This window comes from Phyllobates terribilis, unplaced genomic scaffold (genome assembly GCF_046119375.1).
Source record: "Phyllobates terribilis strain yellow unplaced genomic scaffold, ASM4611937v1 Scaffold_12__6_contigs__length_324123572, whole genome shotgun sequence".
Classification (NCBI taxonomy): Eukaryota; Metazoa; Chordata; class Amphibia; order Anura; family Dendrobatidae; genus Phyllobates; species Phyllobates terribilis.
This window is the reverse complement of record NW_027362772.1, coordinates 141,444,463-141,471,709: the sequence shown is the minus strand read 5'-3', so window position 1 is coordinate 141,471,709 and position 27,247 is coordinate 141,444,463.

Below are 27,247 nucleotides of genomic sequence, written 5' to 3'. Positions count from 1 at the left end.
TTAAAGACCAAATGATCAGAGTACCAATCTGACTGCCAATCATAATCTAATTTTTGGGCTACCTGATATACCAATAAAATTCTTATATGGAAATAATGCAGGGAATGGCTAGGGCCATTTCTTAATAGATAACCTAAACCCCTGACAGCATAAACCTGCAATGACACCAACTATGGTCTAATCTTCTTAATGGTCAAAAATGATCAGGTGATTCCAGTGCATTCTAAGTGAATAACCCTGAGGACCATTTACAATACATGTACAGCATTTGTTTATATATGGAAAAATTGGAGCAGTCTCACTGACCAAAGCTGGAGGCAGTATCCAAACATACCCTTAGCTTGCACGTCGCACTTTGGTGTTTCTTGTTTTTTCCAACTATTATGTTTTTTAGTGATTTATGAATAAAAGCTAATTTTTAAAAATACCCTTTTTGCTATATAATATGGTCGGCTGGATAGCAGATAATGCTTCCAGCACCCTTGGTGGCACCACCTAGTCTTCTACTTGGTCCAGTCTCCCCAGTCAACAGTCTGGATCCCTTAATCCTCATCCTTATCCTCCTTCTTCCCACCATGTTGAGTCCTAGGAGACTAGTGATCCCATACTAGAACACTCCGAGGAGCTCTTTACAACATCATTTCTTGATTGTGGCCTTTCACCCTGCATGGTCCAAGAGGGACAGGGGTAGATGCTGTTTAGTGATGCACAAAACTTAGAGCAGCCACAACCACAAGAAAATGACTGTGGGGAACGACAAATTTTGTCTAAGGAGGTAGATGATGAGACGCAGTTGCCGATAAGTCATGTTGTTGTTAGGTCACCAAGTTAGGAGCACCAGGGTGCTGCAGTGGAAGATGAGATGCTGGATGACTAAATCACCGACCCAACCTGGGAAGCTGGCATGCAGAGCGAGGCCAGCAGCGCTGAGGGGCAGTGATCGGCAGCACTAAAACAGGTAGGAAGAGGCAGTGGTGTGATTAGAGGGAGAAGGAGGGCAACTGTTCCACAGAATTTCTCAGTCAAAGAGTTAGGTGTTCCCCAGTCTGGAACTATTTTAAAGAGGGTTCTGAGACAAATAAATTGGCATTTGTAAACTGTGCCATGCCAAGATCAGCAGATGTCTGACCACTAAGAGCCTAACCACCACCAGTATGATCAGGCACATGTCATTTAAGCACCCGACTCAGTGGGCAGAACGCCTGGGTAAACGATTGATGCCAGAGCACCACTACCTCTTCACTTGTGATAGGTGCTTCCTAATCCCTTGTCCATGACACTGGCACAGATGCTTCCTGCCCTGCACATTCTGTGGCACCATCATCAGCCACTGACAAAAACTTTTCCCAGCAGGAGCATTTAGCTGTCCCTACCCAAGGTCTTGGAACGAAAAAGAAAGTTCCAGTCCACCCACCCACAGGCCCAAGTGCTAAATGGGCACATTTCCAGGCTGCTTGACATGGAAATGTTTCTGTAGACAAGGAGGATTTCTGCTGACTCATGGCGGCAGCCATCCATCAAGACTTGGTTCCCAGCCACCACTTTTTTTTCCCAGTGTGGTATCTAAGCCTTGTACCAGCACGTGTCCAGGAACATCACCCATGCCCTTACCAACGCAATTTTTGGGATTGTACACTTAACGACCGACACATGGACAAGCGCTTGTGGCCAGGTATGCTACATTTTCCTGATGGCACACTGGGTGAACATTGTGAAAGCAGGGTCCGAGTCCAACCCTGGCAAGTGCTTCCGATGCTGAGGGTTGCTGGCCCTACTTCTACCATGGTTTCCTCAACCTCCTATACCACATCCTGCACCCCCTCCTGCTCCTCCTCATCTTCCATTTTTGATTTGTTATTGCAGAGCACGTCATCCACATCAGCCGGAAGCTGGAAGCTCTGGAGCACTGATTCAGCAAAGTGGCAACAGGCTCTGCTGAAGCTAATTTGTCTAGGAGACAAACCGCACACTGTGGCAGAGTTATTCAAAGTAATAACAGACCAGACAGATCTGTGGCTCTCGCCGCTGAACCTCTAACCAGGCATTGTCGTGTGTGATAATGGCCATAACCTGGTGGCGGCAGTAAAGCTTGGCAAGCTCACACATGTACCATGCTTGGCCCACATGTTCAACTTGGTGGTTCAGCAGTTTCTGAAAACCTACCCAGATTTTCCAGAGCTTCTGGCTCTGCTCTGGCAGTGCTGCAGTACATGCAAGTGCCAGCTCATCAACTGGTGTGCAATGTCAGATGATGGAGAGTAGTCATCATGGTGGAGACAGGGAAGCGTTTGCTGTAGGGACCTTGGCACATATGGCAGACTTTATGTACCTCTGCCTTTCCCGCGAACCTCACGTTATATTCATCTTTGCTAAAAAAGAGTACTGGTTGTTCACCCTGCTAGACCCACGCTGCAAGGAGAACTTTACATCTCTCCTTCTTGAGGCGGAGAGGGCTACTAAAATGGTGCTATTGTGGAGAATATGTTGAAAAAATTCCCATTAGACAACACTAGCTGCAGGGGGCAAGTTTCCTTGCCCATCCAAGGAGGGTAGGCAAAGGAGACACACACCAGGCCCTTATGGCCGGGTATACTTGACAAGGAGGGACATTTTTTTAAAGATGGTTAGGCAATACCTGGCTGACAAAACCAGCATACTCCCTATATCCTCTGCGACCTTCAACTATTGGGTCTCAAAGCTGGACACCGGGCATGAGCTGTCCCCTCTATGTCTTGGTGGTGTCGTGCTGTTCTGCTGCTAGCGTCTTGTCTGAGCAAGGTTTTAGTGCTATTGGGGGGATTATAACAGACAGGCACTTTCGCTTGTTAACAGAAAATGCTGACAGACTAACTCTGATAAAAGTGAACAAAGCCTGGATTAGCCCTGATTTATCCACACCACCATATGACTGCAGCACATAAAGTGTTTTTAAACTTCAGCATTTGAATGAGGCCTGCCTGTTGTTTCCTTCAAGGGTCTATGGATGACTGGATGACCCTCCTTATAATTTTTTTCTGGCTTTTAACTTTGTGAAAAGCCTTAATGAGTGTGGGAGTGCACCAACTACACTTTCAAAATATTTCAATGAGGCACTCCACTTGGTGCCTTCAAGTGTGTATAGATAACCCTCCTGATAATTTTTTTTCGGGCTTTGCACACATTGTGCCAAGCCTTTATGAGTGTAGGAGTACCACAACAACTACATTTTATTAATTTTTTTATAAGGCACTCCATTTGGTGCATTCAAGGGTGTGCAGATGACCTTGCTTGTTAGTTTTGGCAGGCTTTGCACTGTGGCAGAGCTTTTATGAGAGTAGAAGTACCACAACTAAAGTTTGTTCACAATATTTGAATGAAGCACTACAGTTAGTGCCTTCCTTCAAGGGTGTATGGATTACCCTGCTTGTAGTTTTTACTTAGTGCATAGCCTTTATGAGTAGAGATGAGCGGTGTTCGACTCGAACTGTTCGCCAATCTCAAATTCGAGCTGTTTTGGGCGGTGTTCGAGCCGTTCGGCGAACACGAACAATTTGAAAAAAATTTGGCTGTTCGAGGTTATGTTCGATAACTGTTCGTGCACCAAAATCATAACTGGATTTTTTCTCAGTAATGCTGAAAATTAATGTTAATACGCAGTTTGAGCGTACAGCGGGGTGGGGGAAGGGGCAGGGGATGGATCTCTGCAGGAATAATGAAGATCTCCATTTTTTTTTCTCTTTCTCACATTTACAGTGGGGAGGTGCAATCTGTCAGCCTATCAGCAGCGCAGACACGGAGCGAAGTGCTTTTTTTCACACAAGCATGGGCATGTGTCATTGGCAGTGTATGTCACATGTCCTTGCCCTATAAGACCCAGCCATTTTCCCTGTCGCCACCATTTTCTCACTGCTGCAGCTGCATGTTAGACGGCACCGCTGTTGCTGTGTGCGCTATACCTTGTTAATTTCAAGCCAATTTTCGCACAAATCTACAGATAGCTTGGGAGTAGGAAAGAGTTGTGATTGCAGTCCTTTTAAGGACTAGGTTACAGCATTTCCTACGACTTTTATCAGGCAGGTCTATGCTCTTAAATAGATAGGTTGGGAGTAAAGACTAATTGTAATTGCAGTCCTTTTCAGGACTAAGTTACATCAGTTCCTATCAGTTTTTGCCAGGCAGGTCTGTGCCAGTGCTGTGCAAGTTTTCTTCACAGCATTTGGCTAAATCTAGCAAAACAAATCCTTTTTGGCCTATTGCAGAGTGTGTTAGTCAGTGGAGTAGCCTATCTGTGTTGCAAGCTACACCACCTGTGTATAGAATAGCAATTTTATTACTGCACCTAGTGAAGTAAAACCTTTTGGGCAAAGCATCATTCTATTAGTCCATCTATACTAACCTCCACCAGGTTGCAAATTCAATATAATATTTTTCTGCATCGAGCTCTGAAAAAATATTTCGGCTTCTAGCAGTGTGTGGGACTTGTTCTATTAGTCCATCTATACTGACCTCCATCAGGTTGCAAATTCAATATAATTTTTTTCTGCATCTAGCTCTGAAAGAATATTTGGGCTTCTAGCAGTGTGTGGGACTTGGTCTATTAGTCCATCTATACTAACCTCCACCAGGTTGCAAATTAAAAATAATTTTTATCTGCATCTAGCTCTGAAAAAATATTTGGGCTTCTAGCAGTGTGTGGGACTTGGTCTATTATTCCATCTATACTGACCTCCATCAGGTTGCAAATTCAATATAATTTTTTTCTGCATCTAGCTCTGAAAAAATGTTTGGGCTTCAAGCAGTGTGTGGGACTTGGTCTATTAGTCCATCTATAATAACCTCCACCAGGTTGCAAATTAAAAATAATTTTTATCTGCATCTAGCTCTGAAAAAATATTTGGGCTTCGAGCAGTGTGTGGGACTTGGTCTATTAGTCCATCTATACTAACCTCCACCAGGTTGCAAATTAAAATAATTTTTATCTCCATCTAGCTCTGAAAAAATATTTTGGCTTCTAGCAGTGTGTGGGACTTGGTCTATTAGTCCATCTATACTAACCTCCACCAGGTTGCAAATTAAAAATAATTTTTATCTGCATCTAGCTCTGAAAAATATTTGGGCTTCTAGCAGTGTGTGGGACTTGGTCCATTAGTCCATCTATACTGACCTCCATCAGGTTGCAAATTCAATATAATTTTTTTCTGCATCTAGCTCTGAAAAAATATATGGGCTTCTAGCAGTGTGTGGGACTTGGTCTATTAGTCCATCTATACTTACCTCCATCAGGTTGCAAATTCAATATAATTTTTATCTGCATCTAACCGAGCCAATACTTTTGGCCTAATACCACAGTTTGGCCGCTCAGCTCTGCTCGGTTCCCATCCATTGTTTTTTTGTGCAAACAACTCCAGAGTTGTGAATTAGTTAACCACCAAAATGAGTGGAAAAAGGCCTGCTGCTGGTGGAAAGGGGAATAGGCGTGTTGGTAAGGGGAAAAAAGGTTGTGTCCATAGGGTAGGTGTTAAAGCAACAGTAACATCTGCAGAAGAAAGACCATCTTCCAGCCAAGCTAAAATGTCTACTTCTTTTAGCGGACAATGTGATAAGATCCCTTTCTTACGGCCACGCCAATCGCTACAAATTCCAGATGAGGCACAAAAACAGCAGGTGCTTCAACGGATATCAAGTGCTCCTTTAAGTGGGCTCTCCTCCACTTCAACTTCAACATCACAAATACTTCAGTCCTCAGAGGTGTCACCCCAATCGCACTTGCTTCCTCACAGCTCCCAAATCTCCAGCTGCCCGTCTGAGTATGCGGTAGAACAGATGGTTGAGTCTGCAGAGCTGTTTACTCATACTATAGCCTGGGAATCAGAGGTCGGCTCCAGAGCTTCTGTGAATCCAGACGAGGAAATGATCTGCACTGATGCCCAGAATCTTTATGAGTCGGATCCAGGACCAGACGCAGAAGGTTCTGACCATAATGTAGACCCTCATTCCCAAACTGTAACTCCTGTTGGTGGAGACAATGAGGAAGACGATGATGAGACTCAAATACCTGATTGGAGCGACAACTTTAGCTTTTTGTTAGAGCAGGAACAGGTTGGCTCTGAGGACGACGGGTGTGATAACACACAGGGTGATGATGATGAGGTTGGAGATCCCACTTACTGTCAACCCACAGTCAGCCAAGAGATGAGGTCAGCAGAGGAGGTGGAGGAGGATGCTAGTGACGACGAGGTCAGGTTGCGCCTTCCTGGACAGAGACGTAGTACTGGAAGAACTTCAACAACTGCATCCTCAAACACAACTCTGCCTCTGACCACAAGTCGTGGTGGCTCTTCAGGTCGCATGGGTGCTAAGCCTTGCATAGCCTGGGCATTTTTTCAGATCGATAAAGATGACCCAACTCATGTTATCTGTAACATTTGCCAGCAAAAGCTAAGTAGAGGCCAAAAATACATAGTTTGAGTACTTCATGCATGAACCGGCACATGGACATGAAGCATAAGTTGCAGTGGGAAGCTCACTGTGCTACAATGCGGCCTAGCCGGCCGGGCCAACCACCGTCTGCCACATCTTGTGCATCCGCGGCCTCTTCATCTTCTGTGACTGGGGGGACAGCAGTCACACCAGTTTTGGGACGCAGACCTGCCACCTCTTTACCCACAACAGCCATCGTGATTGGCTGGTCATCATTTTCTTTGGAGGTGGTAACACCAGCTGGTGTTGAGCGCTGTCCGACATCGATAGCACCACCTTTGGATCAAGGCAACCTAACATGTCCGCCTGCATATTCCTCACAGACCGGCAGTTTTCTGGGGACACCCTTATCAACCCCGTCTAAGCACAACAGCCAGCCCTCGGTCCCTCAGATGAGGACAAGTAAAAGACCATTTCCTCCTAGCCATGAGAAAGCTAAGAGGTTGAATTTCACCTTCTGCAAGCTCTTGGCTACAGAAATGCTGCCTTTCCGCCTGGTGGACACAGAGGATTTTCGAGACCTTATGTCCTTCGCAGTGCCCCAGTACCAGATGCCCAGTCAGCACTACTTCTCAAAGAAAGGTGTGCATGCGCTCCACCAGCATGTCGCACACAACATCACCCCTTCTTTGAGAAACTCTGTGTGTGACAGGGTGCATTTCACCACAGACACTTGGACGAGTAGGCATGGACAGGGGCGTTACATATCGCTGACTGGGCACTGGGTAACTATGGTGACAGCAGGACAAGGGGCTGCTGTCCATGTCTTGCCGTCCCCACGAGTTGTGCGTCAATCCTCTTTATCTCAAAGTTCCTCCACTGCTTCTGCCTCTTCAACCTCCTCTCGGTCCTCCACCTGCACCCAAAGCCTGTCTGGTCATGCCACAAGCTTTCTAACTGCGCAGAAGGGATCCTGCACACCTCCTTACTATGCTGGCAGTAGGGCTCAACGTCATCAGGCGGTTTTTACTTTGAAATGTCTGGGAAATGTGAGTCACACAGCTGAGGAGTTGTGGTCAGCTCTGGAGAACCAATTTCATGTATGGTTGTCTCCACTGGACCTGATACTAGGGAAGGCCGTGTGCGACAATGCTGCAAACCTGGGTGCGGCCCTTCGCCGGGGCAATGTCACACACGTGCCTTGTATGGCTCACGTGTTGAACCTGGTTGTCCAGCAATTTTTAGCCCACTATCCCGGACTAGATGGCCTTCTGCAGAGGGCACGGTCGCTGTGTGCTCACTTCCGCCGTTCGCATCCCGCAGCTCAGCGACTTACATCTCTACAGAAGTCGTTGGGCCTGCCACTTCACCGGCTAAAATGCGATGTGCCTACCCGGTGGAATTCAACTCTGCACATGTTGCAGCGACTGAGGCAGCACCGACAAGCCCTGGTGCAATACGTTCTGACGTATAGCCTGGGCCAACGAGATCCAGAGGTGGGGCAAATCACGCTGGAGGAGTGGTCTCAGATCAGGGACCTATGCACCCTTCTGCACAGTTTTGAAATGGCGACGAAGATGTTAAATGCTGACGATGCCGTTATCAGCATGACTATTCCGGTGATTTACATGCTGCAGCACATGTTAAACAGAATTTGGAGTCAGGTGGTGGCACAAGAGGAGGTGGAGGAAGTAGAGGAGGAGGAGTTGTATTCGGAAGGGCTAACATCTGCAAGGTCCAGACGGTCGGCAGCACCGAGGTGGCAGGCATGTGAGGGTGGGGAAGATGGTTTTACCAAGGCGCATGGTAGCAGCCAAACTAGTGAGGAAAGTGCAGGAGCCCAGGAAAAAGTGGAGGACGAACTGATGGAAGACTCATCAGATGAGGGAGACCTTGATCACATTTCTGTTGTGCGAGCTTGGGGGGAAAGGACAGAGGAAGGAAGCTTGATTGTTACCTCACCACCAACACAACAGGGACTTGGTGCTCCTGGATGCGCAACACACATGAGTGCCTTTATGCTGCACTACCTGCAACATGACCCTCGAATTGTGAGAATTAGAAATAATCCTGACTACTGGTTTGCCACACTGTTAGATCCCCGGTACAAAAGTAAATTTGCAGAAATTATTCCTGCCATAGAAATGGATGCACGCATGCAGGAGTATCAGCAGAGACTCTTGCAGAATCTTACATGTGCTTTTCCTCAAAACACCAGTGGTGCACGTAGTGAATCTCACAGATCCAACGTGCCAACCGTGAGACCGTGGGACCGTCGAGTGTTCAGCACTCAAACCGTAACAGAACCACAGTATCTGCTGGTAACATCAATTTTGCGGAATCATTTCACCACTTTTTCAGCCCATCCTTTGCAAGGCCACAGGAGACAAGAAGTCTGACACATAGTCAATGCCTAGAGACGATGGTACAGGAGTATCTCCAAGTAAACATTGAAGCCATGACTGTGTCACTGGACCCTTGCTCTTTTTGGGCGTCCAATCTGGATAAATGGCCGGAGCTCGCCACTTACGCCTTGGAGATCTTGTCATGCCCCGCAGTCAGCGTTCTGTCTGAACGTGTGTTCAGCTCTGCTCGTGGTGTGCTGACAGATAAGCGCACGCGGCTCTCCACTGATAATGTAGACAGACACGTTCATAAAGATGAACAAATCATGGATCTGTAACGACTTTTCTACCCCTGTGTCATCCTGGGGAGAGTAAAAGATGATTGTTTAAAATCACCCCACCAACCGTTTTAAGCTTTCAAATTACTAATCATGTTTTTCTGTATCTTGGCTGGAAAATAGTTTGGGCTTTGTAGCAGTGTGCAGTACTGATTCTATTAGGCCATCTATACTAAGCTCCACTAGATTTAAAATTAATAATAATTTTTAGCTGCATCTAGCCCGGAAAATAATTTTGGGGCTCCTAGATGCGCAAGACACATGAGTGCCTTCTTGCTGCACTACCTGCAACATGACCCTCGGATTGTCAGAATTCGAAGTAATCCTGACTACTGGGTTGCCACACTCTTAGATCCCCCACACTCTTTGATCAACCTTTTCATTTTAATAAAGAATAAAAAAATGGTCATTTTTGAAATTATAAGCATTAGCAGGTTATTAGAAACAGTTCTCAACTCTAAACTTTATTCTAGGTGATGTTACATTTGCACATAGGACCCCTTGTTCGAAAGGAGCTTCTGAACTCTCTCATACATTGAATTTGTCAGGTTTTTGCATGGTTTCTGCTTCAATTGTTTTGCATGAGGACAGAATACCCTCCCAGAGCTGTTGCTTAGATGTGAACTGCCTCCCGCCATCATAGACACTCCTTTTGATGATGCTCCAGAGGTTCTGAATGGGTTAGAGGTCAGGGGAGCATGGGGGTCACACCATAAGTTTGTCCCCTTTTATGCCCATATCAGCCAGAGATGCAGATGTGTTATGTGCAGCATGAGATTGTGCATTATCATGCATGAAAATGATCTTGCTGTGGAATACACGGTTCTTCTTCTTGAACCATGGCAGGAAATGCTGTTTGAGAAACTCCACATACATTATGGAGTTCATCTTTACCCCTTCAGGGATCCTAAAGGGGCCGACAATCTCTCTGCCCATGATTCCAGCCCAAAACATTACTCCACCTCCTCCTTGTTGGCGCTGTTGCCGTGTTTGCGTGGGGTGTCCATCAACCAGCCATCCTCCACTCCATCCATCTGGACCATCGAGTGTTGCACGGCACTCATCCGTGAACAAAACACTTTTGAAGTCTGTCTTCATGTATTGTTTGGCCCACTGTAGCTGTTTCTGCTTGTGTGCAGTGGATAGAGGAGGTCGACAGGATGGCTTACGCACAGCTGCAAACCTCTGAAGGACCATGCATCTTTTTGTTCGGGGGACATTGGAGGCACCAGCAGCTTCAAAAACTTGTCTGCTGCAATGACAAGGCTTTTTTGCCGCTGCTCTTTTAACCTGACGTAATGGCCTGTAGGAAAGAGTCCTCAATTTGCCCTTATCAGCACGCACACGTGTGTACTGTGAATCAGCACCATACTTCTTGATTGCCAAGACACTTCATCCTGATCATCGCACAGTGTTGATTGTAGTCATGCCTTGACCTAAACACTCCAAAATTTGTTGCTTCTCAGCAGCCGACATAGCCTTTTTCTTTCCCATTTTGGCAGAAAATGTAGGCTGCTTAATAATGTGGGACAGCCTTCTTACGTAGTCTTGGCTTTCATTGGACACACCTGCCAAACTAATTAGCACAGGTGTCTGCAATTGCTTACAGTGATATAAAGAGCCCTCACACATATCACCATCAAAGAGTTTAACTGACAAACAAAAAAATTCTTCCCTTATCACTCCTAAACACTTTTTGCATAATAATTTGGAACACAGTGTACATGTGCTTTTCCACAAAACACCAGTGGTTCACGTAGTGAATCTTACAGTTCTAACTTGCCAACCATGGTCTGTATGGAGTTGTTCAATAAAGGGCCCAAAATTAAGATAACATAGACGGGAGAGGTCTCAATGAATAGGAATTCCTAAGTATTTGATACCCTGTGAGGGCCAGGCAAAGGGAAAGTTGGACTGGATGGAATCCTGTAAGGATTTGGGGAGGGAGACATCGAGGGCCTCAGACATCGCTGTATTGATTTTAAAATTTGACCATGTAATAAAGTGATCTATTTTAGCCATAAGAGCAGGGATGGATATATGTGATTGAGTGATATATACTAGGACATCATCAGCAAATAGAGAGCACTTGTACTCGGTGCCTCCCACCTCAATCCACCTAATATTGGGGTTATGGCGAATTGATGAGAGCAGGTGCTCTGTCACTAGGATGTATAAGAGAGGGGACAGAGGACATCCGTGCCTTGTCCCATTGGTGATTATGAAAGGTGATGAAAATGTTCTGACGCGCCCCCTGGGCCTTGGGACACCCGGAGCCGGACCCTTTTTGGTGGATGCTGGTGGGTGTAGTCTCCGTGGCGGCGACCCGGTTCCGTGGCTCAGGGCGGTCAAACCAGTGGCAGAACTATTTATGTGGTTTTGATGTTTAAATGTCCGACTACGCCACCCGTGGATTGCGGTCAGAGTGAACCGCCGCTGCAGGGCAGACCGCTGAGGCTGGTGTTGTGGGTGCAGCAGAGCGTAGTATAACTCCCCACGGCAGGAGTATAGCCTCAGGGCAGTGTATGCGGAGGATGGGGGTGATGGTGCAGGGCAGCAGCAGTAACGACACGGAGTCAGTGATGCAGTCCAGGGCCTTTACTCACAGTTCTTATTATCCAGACCACTACTGCAGGTAACGGCTGCCCACGTCGTACTGTGCTCACCAGGTGAGGGGCTCAGACAACTCCCAGATAACTTTGGAGCGCTTCACAGGACCCCCTTTGTGTGTCCTTTGTCTGGCCTTTCTTAACAACTCTTCTGTCCGGCTGCCTCGGGCCTCTTCTTGGTAAACATGGCGCCAGTTTCCCTGACCCTATGTGGTGCCTTCCTAGCGGGTGTAGCGAGGGGCTGCACCACATAAAATGTCACAGCCTCCGGTTTCTAGCTGAGGGTCGTTTCCCGCCTCCACTAGTTTCGGGGACCGGTCTCCCCCTTTGGCTTGACCCCTCCACGCAGGTGGATTCAGGCGTGCGATGGCGACTCGCCTGTCCGCACCCCTGGAATCCCTTCATTCCTCATTCCGGGAGCCTTCTCCGCTCCTCTTCCTTCCATCTCCCTCTTCCAGGTCTGGGCCTCTGTTACTAGGCCAGCCTCACGAGCAGAGCTCATGCAGAGCCCCTGCTCCCTGTATCTTCTGCCCAGACTTCTCTGCACTGAACTAAGATGGTGCCCACCTTTTATACTCCCTTCTCAATGCACCCAGGAACTTGCTTCCTCCCTGCTCCTGCACTACAGGGTTCCCCTTCCTCAGTGTTCCCTCCCCCCACTAAAGCCAGGGACAGGGACTGTCATGCCAATCTCAGGGGCATATTGGTCTCCCTGCCCCACGTCAATGTGGTGTAATGCATGCAGGTGTCGGGGTCCTGATCCACACTCCATCCTTACCTGAGAGTGAGATATCACACCTCTGGGTGAGGTGCAATACCCCTGTAGCAACCGAGCCCTCGGGGTGATACAGTTCCATTTATCTTCAGCCTAGTTGACGTATTGCGATACAGGGCCGTGATTTTGGCTATAATAGTGTCCCCTAGACCCCTACCCCAAGCTTTTTAAGAGAATAATATATGGCGTGCCAGGAGACTCTATGGAATGCTTTCTCAGCATCCAATGAGAGTTTCTAATTACAAATTTTTAACTGCATCTAGCCCAGGAAATACTTTGTGCCTAGTAGCAGTGTCTGCTAGTCAGCGGATTATCCCAGCTGTTAAGCAAGCTACACCACCTGTAGTTTGGACACTTAATTTTTTCAAAGGAAATGCTTTGGGATCCCGGGATACTCAGTGAAGAGCATCAGGAGGCACCCCAAGGCATAGGGGCTGGGACTGGTGGTAGGACGCCTGCGGTGGACCGCCGAGCTCGATCCTTATTAAAGCTTTTTAACTGCAGCAGCTTTAGTGGACGCTACTGGAGCTGGAATTACGTGGCTGCTGGCATGAGACTTGCCCTCCAATAGATCCTTGTAAAAGGATTTAAAGTGTATTCATTCAAATTAGAGAGACAATTTTAAATTAAAAAGCTTAGACCTGCCTCCACCACAGGGGGGCTTGCTTGACCCACCAGCGAACAGGCACCAGTATTTGTAGAGGGGGGCTGGCCGTCATGGTCCACCGCGACACGCAGGTGGCACTGGTAGGAACGGACTGGCCGTGTCGGCTTCTCACTTTTTGGATTTTAGAAGGGCATGACATGCCTATATCTGTGTCTCCCCCTCCTTTTACTCCTCCACCTCTTTTCTTTTCGCATGACTATATGTACTTGTCACTTTTCCATGTGTTAGTTATGACTTCTGAGCAGTTTGTCAGCTTTTGGACACCTTTGAAGGTGTTTTCTATGTGTTTCTGTAGCGTCGGCGTCCCTGCCTCCTGCTAGGCAGAGACGCCGTTCCTCTTACCTCCCTGCTCCGTCCTCGGCATCCTCTTCCCGCGCTGCTGGCAGCGCTCGCCGCTTCCCGGGCACTGTGCTTAGGGCGCGTGCGCTCCCTCTCTCTTAAAGGGGCCGCGCGCGCTGTCCTAAGGAGTCCCCGGCCAATTGCCGGTGGAGCTCCCAAATATAAGGCACCTCCTCCAAAATGGAGGTGCCCGAGCAAAGTTGTTGCAAAGCCTTTCACCTCTGCTTCAGCCCTCAGGTCCTGTTGCCAGTCTGCTTTCCAGCTCTGTCTACCTGCTTGCATTCCTGCGGTCCGACAGTCTGTCTACCTGCATCCGCCAGTCTGTCTATGGACCAGTCCGCCGGCAGATTAGGAAGCACCTGCCTGATACCTGCCTGATACCTGCCTGAGACCACCTGCCAGCCAGCCGAGAGACTCTTACCCGCTCACCTGGGAGTGCTCACCTGCTACCTGCCAGCTAGCCTACCTGGAGGCTCTGGCGTCACTTGCCATGACCACCTGCCAGCCAGCCGAGAGACTCTTACCTGCTCACCTGGGAGCGCTCACCTGCTACCCGCCTGCTAGCCTACCTGGAGGCTCTGCCGTCACTTGCCGTGACCACCTGCCTGTCTAGAGACTCTTACCTTGCTGTCACTTGCCGTGACCACCTGCCTGTCTAGAGACTCTTACCCTGTTGTCACTTGCCGTGACCACCCGCCTGTCAAGAGACTGTTCCAGTCACTTGCCGTGACCTCCTGCCCTTCTACCCTGAGAGTGTTCCTGTCACTTGCCGTGACTACCTGCCCGCCTTCCCTGGGAGCCACCAGCTTCCTTACAAGGACTGCCCCTTTGTATAGTAGCTCAAAGGTTCCACCTCCCAGACCCGTTACAGTTTCTATGTGTTTTTGTTTGCCTGCCATTGGTTGTAACGGTGTTCGAAGGTGTTCGACGAACAGTTCGACGAACAGTTCGATGAACACAAGGGTGTTCGACGAACCGAACCGGACTCGAACACTACAGGGGTGGCTCAACACTATTTATGAGTCTAGGAGTAGCACTGCATGACAATTTGGACAGAATGTGTGAGGTCCGTCTTTATGTCTAATACAGGGTGTATCTGAGTCCCTCTTCCATCCAATTTTTGGCAGTTCTTGCTTCCTTCATAAATTACATTGAAATTTCCAATTTTTTAACAAAAATGTCAATTTACTTGAATTATTATTATTTTTTAAACCCTTTTTAAATTTTGCCTTATTTACAAGTCATTTTATAGGAAAGAATGTTTCTTAACATTTTTTTTTCTTGTAAACTCCAATTTCTTATCAATTTTGAATGTTTTCTTCTCAGTCCTTGAAGTAGAGTAAAAGTGTGACACCATTGTTCTCAGCTGTGATCTGGGAGTCAGAGATGTCTTCCCCATGCTGTTCTTCTATTCAGCATTTTTTTCATCCATTTCAACACTGCCCCCCAGACCTCTTTGTATGGTCCGCTAGAAAAATGCTCAGATTTCCCATTGACTCCCAATATACTCATTGCTCGAAATGAGCATCCGAGAATTAACAATTGCTTGGTTCGAGTAACGAGCATCCAAGCATTTTAGTGCTTGCTCATCCCTAGTGAGCAGTGAGGTGGGTATGATTTTCTTATTTTTTAACCTTTTATCAGCCATATACTGTTCTGCAAGATGGTCACTTTTTTGCTGTATTTGCACAGAGTGAATTACAAAAAATCAATATTCTACAGAATGCAGATTCTTGTACAATTTGAGTAAAATTCAATAACACTCAAATAAATTTAAAATTCTCATAAGGAGTAAACAGAGCAAGTCACCATCCTTAAAAGGAGACTTTTATGCCATATGACCTCTATGTCATGTCATTTTAACTGGCATGAGTGTATATAGGAGAAGACAGGCATAACATTTGACTGGGACAACCATCAGAAGGTGGTTCTGGTGATGTATTCCTGTACTGAAGGTGGCTCTAATGATGTATTCCCATACTGATCATTGTTGTGATGCATTATATCTGTACTGTTGGTGGTTCTGGTGATGTATTCAATGGGGATTCTATCTATGTATTCCTGTACTGATGGTGGTTTCAGTGCTGCATTTATTTAATTTCCTGTTTCTGGTGATTTGTACTCAAGGTGGTTCCAGTGGTGTATTCATGTTCTGATGGTGGTTCTCGTGATGTATACATGTACGGATGATGCTTCTAGTGATGTAGTCATGTACTGATTATGTTTTTGATTATGTATTTCTGAATTGAAAGTGGTTCTTGGGATGTAGCCTGTACATTTGGTGGATCTGGGGATGGATTCTTATACTGATGATGGTTATGATTCAGTATTTTTCTACTGTTGCTGGTTCTGGTGCTATATTCCTTTTACTATTGGTGCTTCTGTTGCTATATTCTTGTACTATTGGTTCTGATACTGTACACATATAGCAATCCATAACTTGTCAGATAACGTGATACATGACTAGGTAAGTTAAGGCATTGTGCCATCAGACAATTTAAGGATTAATACATCTGTATTTAAAATAGGAGCGTTAATTATAAAAGTAGGCACTGCAGTTTGCCAAATTCTATCATTTTGTATTATACTTACTATTAGGATTCTATTCTGATTGTTGATTCTCAGCGTTATCACTTGACCACTCATATGTGATTTTCATACTTAAGGTCACATACCAACTAGCTTCTTTTCCTGTTTCTCTAATTGAGACAGAGGCTGTAGTTTTTCACTGAACATTGAGAGAATTAGGAAGAGCAGCTAGTTGGCACGTGACTGTCAGCATGCAAATTAAATATGAGTGGTTGCATGAGAACTACTCAAACCACTTATTATGTGTGTAGAAGGGGGCACCAAACTAACCTTTTTCCCTGGGTACAGGGAAATTTAGATTCACCTCTGTTGGCTGGGATTTATTGAATATCAATAAACATAATCCGTACAAGATGTACTACTGTGTCATTGGATTATAATTATGATTAAATATTATGTCTAGGGATATTCAATACATTCCACTCAAGATATTATGACATTTGGTGCCAGATATTTCTTTTTCCTGTTGAATTCATTGCCCCCTGTACCGTATATCTTCAGGTTGGTGATTGAGTCGTGGTTTTGCTTTGCTCTCATGGAATTATATGGCACATTTCTTTTTTATTTCATGAATTTTATATGAAAATTGTGTTGCAGACATCAGAGGCACACAAAGGCACAGTATGGGCCCATGGATGATTTTTGCACACCTTATTTTGGATTGCATGTAGCATTACTGTAGCATATATTGTATTTATAGTCTGGGTTCACTTTATCTTTTAGAATGCAGTAGTTGCATGTACGGACTAAAATATTGTGTATATAGTCAACTATTAGCACCACTGAGTATATTCTAAATATTCAAGCTATAAAGTCCAACCTATTGCTGTGAAATGCATTTTTTTTTATAAAAGTAAATTTTTAGCACTTTAGTAGAGATAAGCAAATCTTTAGTATTTTGAAATTGCCAGTTTTGGCGAATATTTCCTAAAATTTTGAAAATATAATCTGTGTAACCCTGCCCTCACCACTGATTAGCAGCTTGCTGACAATGTGCAGTGTACACAGATAGATGACAATCGGTGGTGAGTAGTGTTGAGCGAGCACTAAAATGCTCGGGTGCTCGAAGCTCGGGCCGAGCTCACTGTGATACTCGGGTGCTCGACCCGAGCAACGAGCCCAATTTTAGTCTATGGGAGACCCGAACATTTTTGTGGCGGCTCCCCCGGCAGTCTGTAGAAAGCCTAAAAAGTGCCCAAAACGATAGTGACAGTGCTCAAATGACATGGGGACAGCATGGGGATCTCCCCTGGAAGCATTTCTGACCCCCAGGTCACTGCTGTCAACAACGTGGTCAGAGGTATTAAGCCACTTTTACAGGCTCACAATAAAACGTTCAAAAACGAAAGTGAAAGTGCTTTCCTGTGAAATATGTTAACCCCTTAACGACCATGGGTCTTTCTGTTTTTGTGTTTTCCTTTTTTGCTCCCCTTCTTCCCAGAGCCAGAACTTTTTTAATTTTTGTTCAATATGGCCATGTGAGGGCTTATTTTTTGCGGGACGAGTTGTACTTTTAAACACCGTCACTGGTTTTACCATATCGTGTGCTGGAAAATGGGACTCCTGCTTGCTCACAGACTGACCAGGTCTCTTATGCTAGCCAGTACTCCCGGGAGGGTCTACCTTATAATCATCAGTAAAGACCCTGAACTGCACTGCAAAGACTCTGAGTCGTTCCTGCTGCGCTCGTGCACCATCACCCCCATCATCTACACTCACTGCCCTGAGGCTATACTCCTCCCGAGGGGAGTTATCCTATTCTATGCTGCGCACACAACACCAGCCTCAGCGGTCTGCCTCGCAGCGGTGGTACTCCCTGACCGCAATCCACGGGTGGCGCAGTCGGACAATTAACCTCAAAACCTAAGAAAGACTGCCACTGGTTTGACCAGCCTGAGCCACGGGACCGGGTCACCGCCACGGAGACTACAGACCCCAGAGACCCGACACCGGGTATCCCACACACGTGGGATTAGGACGGAGCAACTTGCAATGCCCCTTACAATAGCCATGCAGTACAGCATATTGCAAACATAAGTCCCATTATTGGGGAGTGGGTCTCCCATAGTATTTGCTTATGCTTTCCCAGCAAAAGCTGCCAAAAATTAGGATGGAGCAACTTGCAATGCCCCTTACAAGAGCCATGCAGTACAGCATATTACAAACATAAGTCCCATTATTGGGGAGTGGGTCTCCCATAGTATTTGCTTATGCTTTCCCAGCACAAGCTGCCAAAAATTAGGACGGAGCAACTTGCAATGCCCCTTACAAGAGCCATGCAGTACAGCATATTACAAACATAAGTCCCATTATTGGGGAGTGGGTGTCCCATGGTATTTGCTTATGCTTTCCCAGCAAAAGCTGCCAAAAATTAGGACGGAGGAACTTGCAATGCTGGCAACCTGGTGGTATAGTGGTGGTGGAGGCTGAGGATAAGGAGAAGAAGATTTAACAGCCGAAACGAGGAAGCGTATACCCATGTGTGGGTGTGAAGCGGTGCATGTGAATACACCTCCCGAAATAACACAGTGGACTTGACTTTATGTTACTCTGCTGTCATTTGGTGGTGATGAGAAGTCTGGCCCAATCCAGCCCTTGTTCATTTTGATAAGTGTCAGCTTGTCAGCATTGTCAGTTGACAGGCGAGTGCGCTTATCAGTTATAATTCCCCCAGCGGCACTAAAAACACGCTCCGTTAACACGCTAGCGGCAGGGCAGACCAGGCCCTCCAAGGCGTACAGAGCGAGTTCATTCCAAGTGTCCAGCTTGGATACCCAATAATTAAAAGGCACAGAGGAATCACGGAGGACGCTGGTACGATCGGCAAGGTACTCCTTCACCATCTTTTGAAACTTTCCACTCCTTGTGAGAGTACCCCACGCCTCAGGGCCTGTAAGCTGGGTGGGTGTCAGAAAACTGTCCCAGAACGTTGACAATGTTCCCCTGCCTCTGCAAGATTGGAGTTGCATCTCTCTCGCCTGTACGCCTTGGTTGGGCAACGAACTGTGACCTCTGCCGCTAGCGTGTTCAGATGGGAATTTTTTTAAGAGTTCTGCAGCAAGGGCCTTCTGGTATTGCCCCATTTTTGTACACCTCTCCACCTCAGGAATAAGAGAGTGAAAGTTCTCCTTGTAGCGGGGGTCTACAAGTGTCACCAACCAGTAATGACTGTCACCCAACATTTTGACAACGCGAGGGTCACGGTTAAGGCAGCTTAACATAAAGTCAGCCAAGCGTGCCAGACTGGTAACGGGCAAGATTTCCGTGTCTCCTCACCAAGATGACGACTGACCATGCTCTCCTCCTCCTCTTCCTCCTCCCCCCTGTCCTCAGGCCACCCACGCTGAACCGACGGTATGACACTTGTACAGGTACTACCGTCTACAACGCATGATAGCAGCTCCTGTTCTTCCTCCTCCTCCTCCTCCTCCTCTCCCTTATTGTCCCCCAATGCACGTTGGGATGAGATGAGGCTGGGCTGTGTGTAATCGCCCACTATGGCTTCTTGATCCATCTCATCATACTCTGGCTGCAATGCCTCCTCTTTAATTCTCTGCAGAGAGCATTGCAAAAGACAGACAAGTGGGATGCTGACACTAATGATGGCGTCATCGCCACTCACCATCTTGGTGGCCTCCTCAAAGTTTGTCAGGATGGTACATTTGTCAGATATCCAGGTCCACTCCTGAGGTTTTATGTGTGGAGTCTGACCTGAATATCGACGGCCTTGTTGCAGCTGGTACTCCACAACTGCTCTCTTCTGCTCACAAATCCTTTGCAACATGTGGAGGGTAGAGTTCCAACGTGTGGGGACATCACACACCAGTCGGTGTGCTGGAAGCTGCAAACGCTGCTGCAACACAGCAAGGGCGGCGGAAGCTGTAGCCGACTTGCGAAAATGAGCTGATAGGCGGCTTACTTTCACGAGCAGATCTGGCAACTCGGGGTACGATTTAAGAAACCGCTGAACCACGAGGTTAAGCACATGAGCCAGGCATGGTACGTGTGTGATCTCACCTCGCCTCAGAGCGGCCACCAGGTTACGGCCATTGTCACACACGACCATGCCGGGATGTAGGTTCAGCGGTTTCAGCCACAGATCTGCCTGCTCTTTCACAGAGTTTATCACCTAAGCTATGAGTTTCAGCACAGCCTGTTGCCGCTTGGCGGAAGCAGTACTGCAATGCTTCCAGCTTGTAACTAATGTGGTGATATCTGAGATGGAGGCTGAACATGAAGAGGAGGAGGAGGATGCGCAGGAGCTGTACACTGTGGGGGCAACTCTGACTGACATAGGGCCCGCAATCCTCAGTGTGGGGAGGATGTGTTCCTTCCCAAGGTCCGACTGGGTCCCGACTTCCACTATGTTTACCCAGTGTGCCGTCAGAGATATGTACCGTCCCTGGCCACAAGCACTTGTCCACGTGTCCTTTGTCAGGTGGACTCTCCCAGTAACTGCGTTGTTGAAGGCACAGCAGATGCTTTGGGACACGTGCTTGTGTAGTGCGGGGATGGCACACTGGGCAAAATATTGTCAGCTGGGGACCGAGTACCGAGGGACGGCCACCGCCATAAGATTGCGGAAGGATTCCGTCTCCACCAGCCTAAAAGGCAGCATTTCCCAATGCAAGCAGTCGTGAAATGTGCGAATTTAGGACTGTGGCCTGTGGGGCGTTAGCTGCGAATTTCCGCTTTCTTTCAAAGGTCTGGGATATGAACAATTGAACGCTGCGGTGGGACGTGGACGGGGACGTTGATGCTGTTTCTTGAGAAACTGCCATAACAAGTGAAGACTGAGAGGAGGGGGCATCTTTACATGCAGTATGGACAGGGGATTACCTTGCACACACAACAGGGGGTTCTATTGCACGCACAACAGTGGAAGAAGCAGTGGTGACACCCGCTGACACTGGTCGTGGACCCTGGGTTTCGCCCCACAAAGTCGGGTGCTTTGCTGCCATGTGCCTGATCATGCTGGTGGTGGTCAGGCTGGTAGTTTTGTCACCCCTGCTGATGCTGGCATGGCAGGTGGAACATATGGCCTTTTTGGGGTTATCAGCAGAGTCTTTAAAAAACTTCCAGACTCTGGAAGACCTACTGCTTGTACTGGCAACGTCCCTCGTGTTGGTGTTACGGGGAACAGTTGCCTGCCTTCTGTCTGCGGCCACCACACTGCTTCTTCCTGCCTGATGGGGTACTCTGCCTCCCTCCCCCTGTGTGCTGCTGGCCTCACTCTGCATGTCCTCCTTCCACGTTGGGTCAGTTACTAGATCATCCACCACCTCCTCCTCTTCCACTTGCGCACCACGATCCTCCTCCTCACTTCCAGGCAATTGTGTCTCGTCATCGTCCACCTCTTGTGACAGATTGCCAACGTCAACTTCCTGTGGCCGTGGCTGTTCAAATATTTGGGCATCGCAACATGGGATCTCCTCTTCCACCACTTCAAGCGTATCAGGCGAGGAGCCCAAATATGGAAATGGACCAGTGAACAGCTCTTCAGACTGTCCAAGTGTGGGATCACTTGCAGTCTGACGACACTCGGCATGGTGGGAGGAAGGAGCATCAAGGTGAGGAGGAGTATGCGGTCGAGACTCACGGCTACTAAGAGTTGACCGTGTGGAAGACAGACCGGAGGTGGTGGTGCCCAGGTAACTGGAAGTATTGTCTGCCATCCAATTAATAACATGTTCACACTGATCAGTTCTCAATACTGGTGTTGTTCTGTGCTTCCCTAATAATTCGGTCAAGAAGTGGGAGCGAGAAGATGTGGCTGTTGGTTGTGGCACATTTTCACCATGGCCACGGCCCCGTCCTCTGCACGAACCATCACCAGAACGTCCACTTCCACGTCCCTTGCCACGCACCTTGCCCATTGTAAATGAAGTAAAATAGCTTACTCTTGCACTATCAATGGAAAAAGGGTAATAAAGAGTAGATTAGAACCGTGGAAGAGGAAAACCACAGTTATTGTTTACTGGGGTACACCACACTTTTTTAAATAGAGATATTTGCGGCTGAACAGTGAGCGACACACTCAAACTGCTTTTTTTTAGATACCAAAGGCGCAAAACTGGATAGTACAGCGATTTGACCCATGGAACTGCGAAACCACACTGGGATGTCGGGCCTACACAAGACTATTTTCAACAGATATATTTTTGTGTCACAACAGTCAGGAGACACTACTGTTTTTCTTTACGGAAAAAACTACCAAAACCTGAATAATAGAGATTTTTTTACCGTGGAACAGCAAAACCACAGTTATAATTTACTGGTGTATACCAGGCTTTTTAAAATATATATATATTTGCGGCTGAACAGTGAGCGACACACTCAAACTGTTTTTTTTAGATACAAATGGCCCAAAAGTGGATAATACAGAGGTTTGTACCGTGGAACTGCAAAACCACAATTGTATTTCACGGGCCTACACCAGACTATTTTCAACAGATATATTTGTGTCTGAAAAATCTGGGAGACACTATTTTTTTTTTTTTACAGCAAAAAATGCAAAAAGCAGGATAATAGAGATTTTTTACCGTGGAAAAGCAAAAGCACACTTCTGTCTCTCTGGCCTACACCAGGCTATTTTCAACAGATATATTTGTGTCTGAAAAATCAGGGAGACACTATTATTATTTTTATACAGCAAAAAATGCTAAAAACAGGATAATAGAGATGTTTTACCGTGGAACATCAAAACCACAGTAATAATTTACTGGTGTATACCAGGCTTTTTAAAATATATATATATTTGCGGCTGAACAGTGAGTGACACACTCAAACTGTTTTTTTTAGATACAAATGGCCCAAAAGTGGATAATACAGAGGTTTGTACCGTGGAACTGCAAAACCACACTTGTATTTCTCGGGCCTACACCAGACTATTTTCAACAGATATATTTGTGTCTGAAAAATCAGAGGCACACTTTTTTTTTTTGGGGGGGGGGGGGCACCAAAAGGTTAATAAGATGGGTATTTGTACATTGTGAAGGAGGAAAAAAAAAGAGGATTTAGATAAAAAAAAAGGATTTTTCCTGGCCCCTGGGACCTGGAGCTAAGTCCAGCAATTTCAGCAACAGGAGCAGCACACAGGACTGTAATGCAGCATTTGCTGGTATAACCACTGCGTCTCCTATACAGCCTGCCTGCCTGCCTGCCTGATATACCCTGGATGGATATTAGTCCTGAGAAGGACTGTTTGTTTGATCTGGCAGCCTTTACAGACCCTACACTAACTATTTTGCAGGATATATCTCTCCCTAAATCAGCAGCGCTGTCCCTACACTGTCTGATCCGGAGCGACTGTGTCCAAGATGGCGGCGCCCGGTTTTAAATACTCGAGGTGACGCTGTGCGGCCAGCCAATCACTGTAATGCCCACAAACAACATGGCTGCGGCATTACAGTGACTGGCTGGCAATCCCTGCATGTTCATTGGCTCTGTAAAGAGCGCCAAACATGCAGGGCGGAGACCCGTGCTGCCGCCCGAGTAACCCGGAAATGCTCGGTGCTCGCTGAACATCCCGAGTAGCGTGATGCTCGTGCGAGTACCGAGCAGTGTCGAGCATGTTCGCTCAACACTAGTGGTGAGGGCTGGGTTTTAAACAGCTAAGCATTCAGACCACTGCAACAGCAATTCTATTAAAATTACACAAAGCTGTCAATTAAGTGACACATCTTTTGAATCAGGCTCTCTTACCCTACATTATGCTGCTCTCAGATTACATAACAAAAACCTGCTGACAGATTCACATTAATGAATCAGCCCCTTAATTAATGTTTTAATTTCTACTGTAACTGTTCCTTCTTTTAAATTGCAAAACTTTAGAGAAAAAAATAACTAAAATATAAACGAACTCTACAGTAATTGATAATATCAATGATACTGGCATTTATGGTCTGAGATAAGTCGCATAAATTATAGCCGTACAGTGTTCTGAGTCCAGTACTGAAATACAAGCATAGATTCCAACTCACAGCTATTTGCTCTGTGACTTCTAAAAAGAGAATAAAACAAATGATCAAAGCTTAGTCAGACCCTATGACAGCTGAGAAGAGATAATAGAGAAGAATAAAGGAGAGCCACAGATTGTTTAATATAGGGCTTTCAGTTCTGTACGTTCCTGGCAGCATTTTTTCTTATTCATAAACTGATACTGCAATGAAAGATAAATAATACAAGAGCCCGAAGCCTGAGAAATAAACAAGATTTTATTGATCTCTGAAGCAAATGGCAAGCTTTGAGATTCAAGTGGCTGAGTAAGTGGAGATAAAGGCAGTCGAAGCTAAAAGTGCTTCGGAAATGCAGTGCTGTCCACTTAGTGGTTTCTGAGTTCTTGTTTTATATACAGAATGATATATAACATATGTTTAGGTATGATATTTACCTTTCCGTCAGATATAATAATTAATAGTGATGTATTGATGACACATATAAAAAAAAATATGCATGAACATGAAAATGTAAAATGGCCTTTTTATCATGTCAAGCAAAAGGGTAACAATGTTTTGAGCTTTTGACTTTCAGGCTCCATATCTCACCATCTACTACTGCTTCTAACGTGAGATTACCATCATTTTATAGACAATCACCTTGGCTATCTCATGCATAAATTTGACTTGCAACTATTTAGCATATGATTAGTTATGCAGATTGTTGTCATGTCACTGCATTGTTACTATATTGCTCCTGGTGGTGGAAAATATTTTTATTCGTTTATACTACAAATTACAATCTCGCATTCCCTAATAGCTCAGTGTATTATTAGGTTGATTCCCAAGTGAAAGGTCATTGGTTTGATTCGAGGAGAAACCATGAAGAAGATTTCCCAAGAAAAGAGATTCAGCATCATCCAGCTCATTGACAGTGGTTCTTCAGCCAAGAAAATTGCCAAACTGCATCGTGTGAGCGCCATGACAGTTGTAAGAATCTGAAATGAAGTCCATCCATCCATTCAGAAGAGGTGGACATCAAGGCAAAATATTGGAGTCAACAAGTTGGCTCAACACAAGGTCTATCAGTTCTGGCGTGACAAACACGGCAGTGGAGGTGGCTCATATGCGTCAAAATAGTAAGATCACTAATGTTCATGCAAGTACCGTGTAACGCACATTATATAAGTCTGGAATGGTGGCCCGAAAAGAGGTGAAGAAGCCTCAACTTCAACATCATCATAAGAAGCATCGGCTCGAGTTTGCAAAAAAGTATGAAAAGTGGACAGTAGGAGATCGGAAATGGGTGATTTGAAGAAAAAGCTGTATACATACCCAAGTGAGTCGACCAGTAGGTACCAACTTTGGGAACGTGTAGAAGAGAACTAGGGTGAGATTTTGGTTGAGACAAGCTTGAATCTGATCTAGAGTATGCCCAGAAGGATTCAGGCAGTATTGAAAGCCAAAGGTGTATTTGCAAAATGATAAAAATTAAAATTTAGATTTTAAGGAGCAAAACAGTAGCAATGCCTGACATGACAAGAATCTGCATAAATAATCATATGCAAAATAGTTGCAAGTCAAATTTATGTATGATATATCCAAAGTGATATATGATTCTCTGCTCCCAAGCTATGTCTAACTTGCACAGCTGGCAGAAGTGGACATGCATGCTCTGCATTTGTTTTCCTAACTCAAGCTCAGTGTCTGGCATTCTTTTTTTTCATTATGCTGTTCACCCATCTGATTAATTTACTTGCATTAATCGTATTTCCTTGTAGATTGTAAGCTTGCAAGCAGGGCCCTCACTCATTCTGTAACTGTTTAAACTGTCTTATTTTGTATTGAATTTATTGTCTCTATGTCACCGCTTAATTGTAAAGTGATGCGGAATATGTTGGTGCTATATAAATATAATTATTATTATTATATTTTGATAAATTGGGCTTTTAAAAAAGCAGTGATACCAAATATGTGTAATTTTTTTTCATTGTTTTATTTTTAATGGTGCAAAAAGGGAATGATTTGTACTTTTGTGTTTTTATTTTTTCAAATTTTTACAACTTTTTTTTCACTTTTTATTGTATTTAATAATCCCCTTTGGGGACATAAATCTGTGATTGTCCAATCACTTGTACTATACATTGTAGTACATCAGCACTGCTAGATATAGCAGAAACCATGATCTCCTATGAAAGCCAGCCACAGCAGACCCTCGACTGTCATGACAACCCATCAGCCCCCCGCGATCACATCATGGGCCCATCGATGTGGGCGTGGAATGACATGCACCCCTGTTGGCGTGTGTTAAATGCCATGTGTTATCAGAGATTTAAAAAAAAAAGAGCCAATTGTAGTTTATTTTCACTGCTGATTAATGTCGAGCGATACCTTCCGATACCTTCCTGGGCTATTAATATCAGCCCCCAGCTGTCTGCCTAGCCTTTGCTAGCTATTAAAATAGGGGGGACCCCACGTCATTTTTTTTGGGGTCCCCCATTTTAATAGCTAGTAAAGGCTAGGTATTCAGCTTGGGGCTAATATTAGTAGCCTGGGAAGCTCCGCGGGTATTACCCCCTTCCCAGGCTTCAAACATCTGCCCCAGCCATCTGCTTAACCTCCACTAAAGACTAAAATTATGGGGAACCCCACGCCAATTTTTTTTTTATAAATCCTTTATTTTAACACTAAATGACAAGTACAGTAACCAACACTATCACTGTACTTCGTATAAATGTGACTAACATGCTTCTATCTATCTAATCTATGTGTGATGCTCTATTCTTTCTATTTTAAATTGTCAGGTACCGATGCTGAATTGCAGGCCGGCTTTTTTAAAAAGACGGTGCATGAAAACACTATTATTTTTTTTAAATCCTTTAACACTAAATGATAAGTACAGTAAGCTGAGCGCTGCCATCCAGCTTGTCATCCTTCAGAGACACTGCAGAGCGCAGGCATTATGGGAACTTCCGATTCCGGTATTCGATATTCTAAAAGTATCGGAACTCAGTATCGGAACTCCTATACCGCGAATATCAGTCGATACGCAAGTATCGGAATGCTCAACACTACTGCTGATAGGCAATGAAGATCCAAATGGAAGTATAATAAAGGATTTGACAGGTTCCCTTTAATACACCTGATCATGATGCTGTGTTCTCATAACATTTCATCTGGCAGGGCTCCATGACGCAGTTAGACAAATTCTTGGGCTACCTTAACATCAATTATTTAAATACCAAGCTC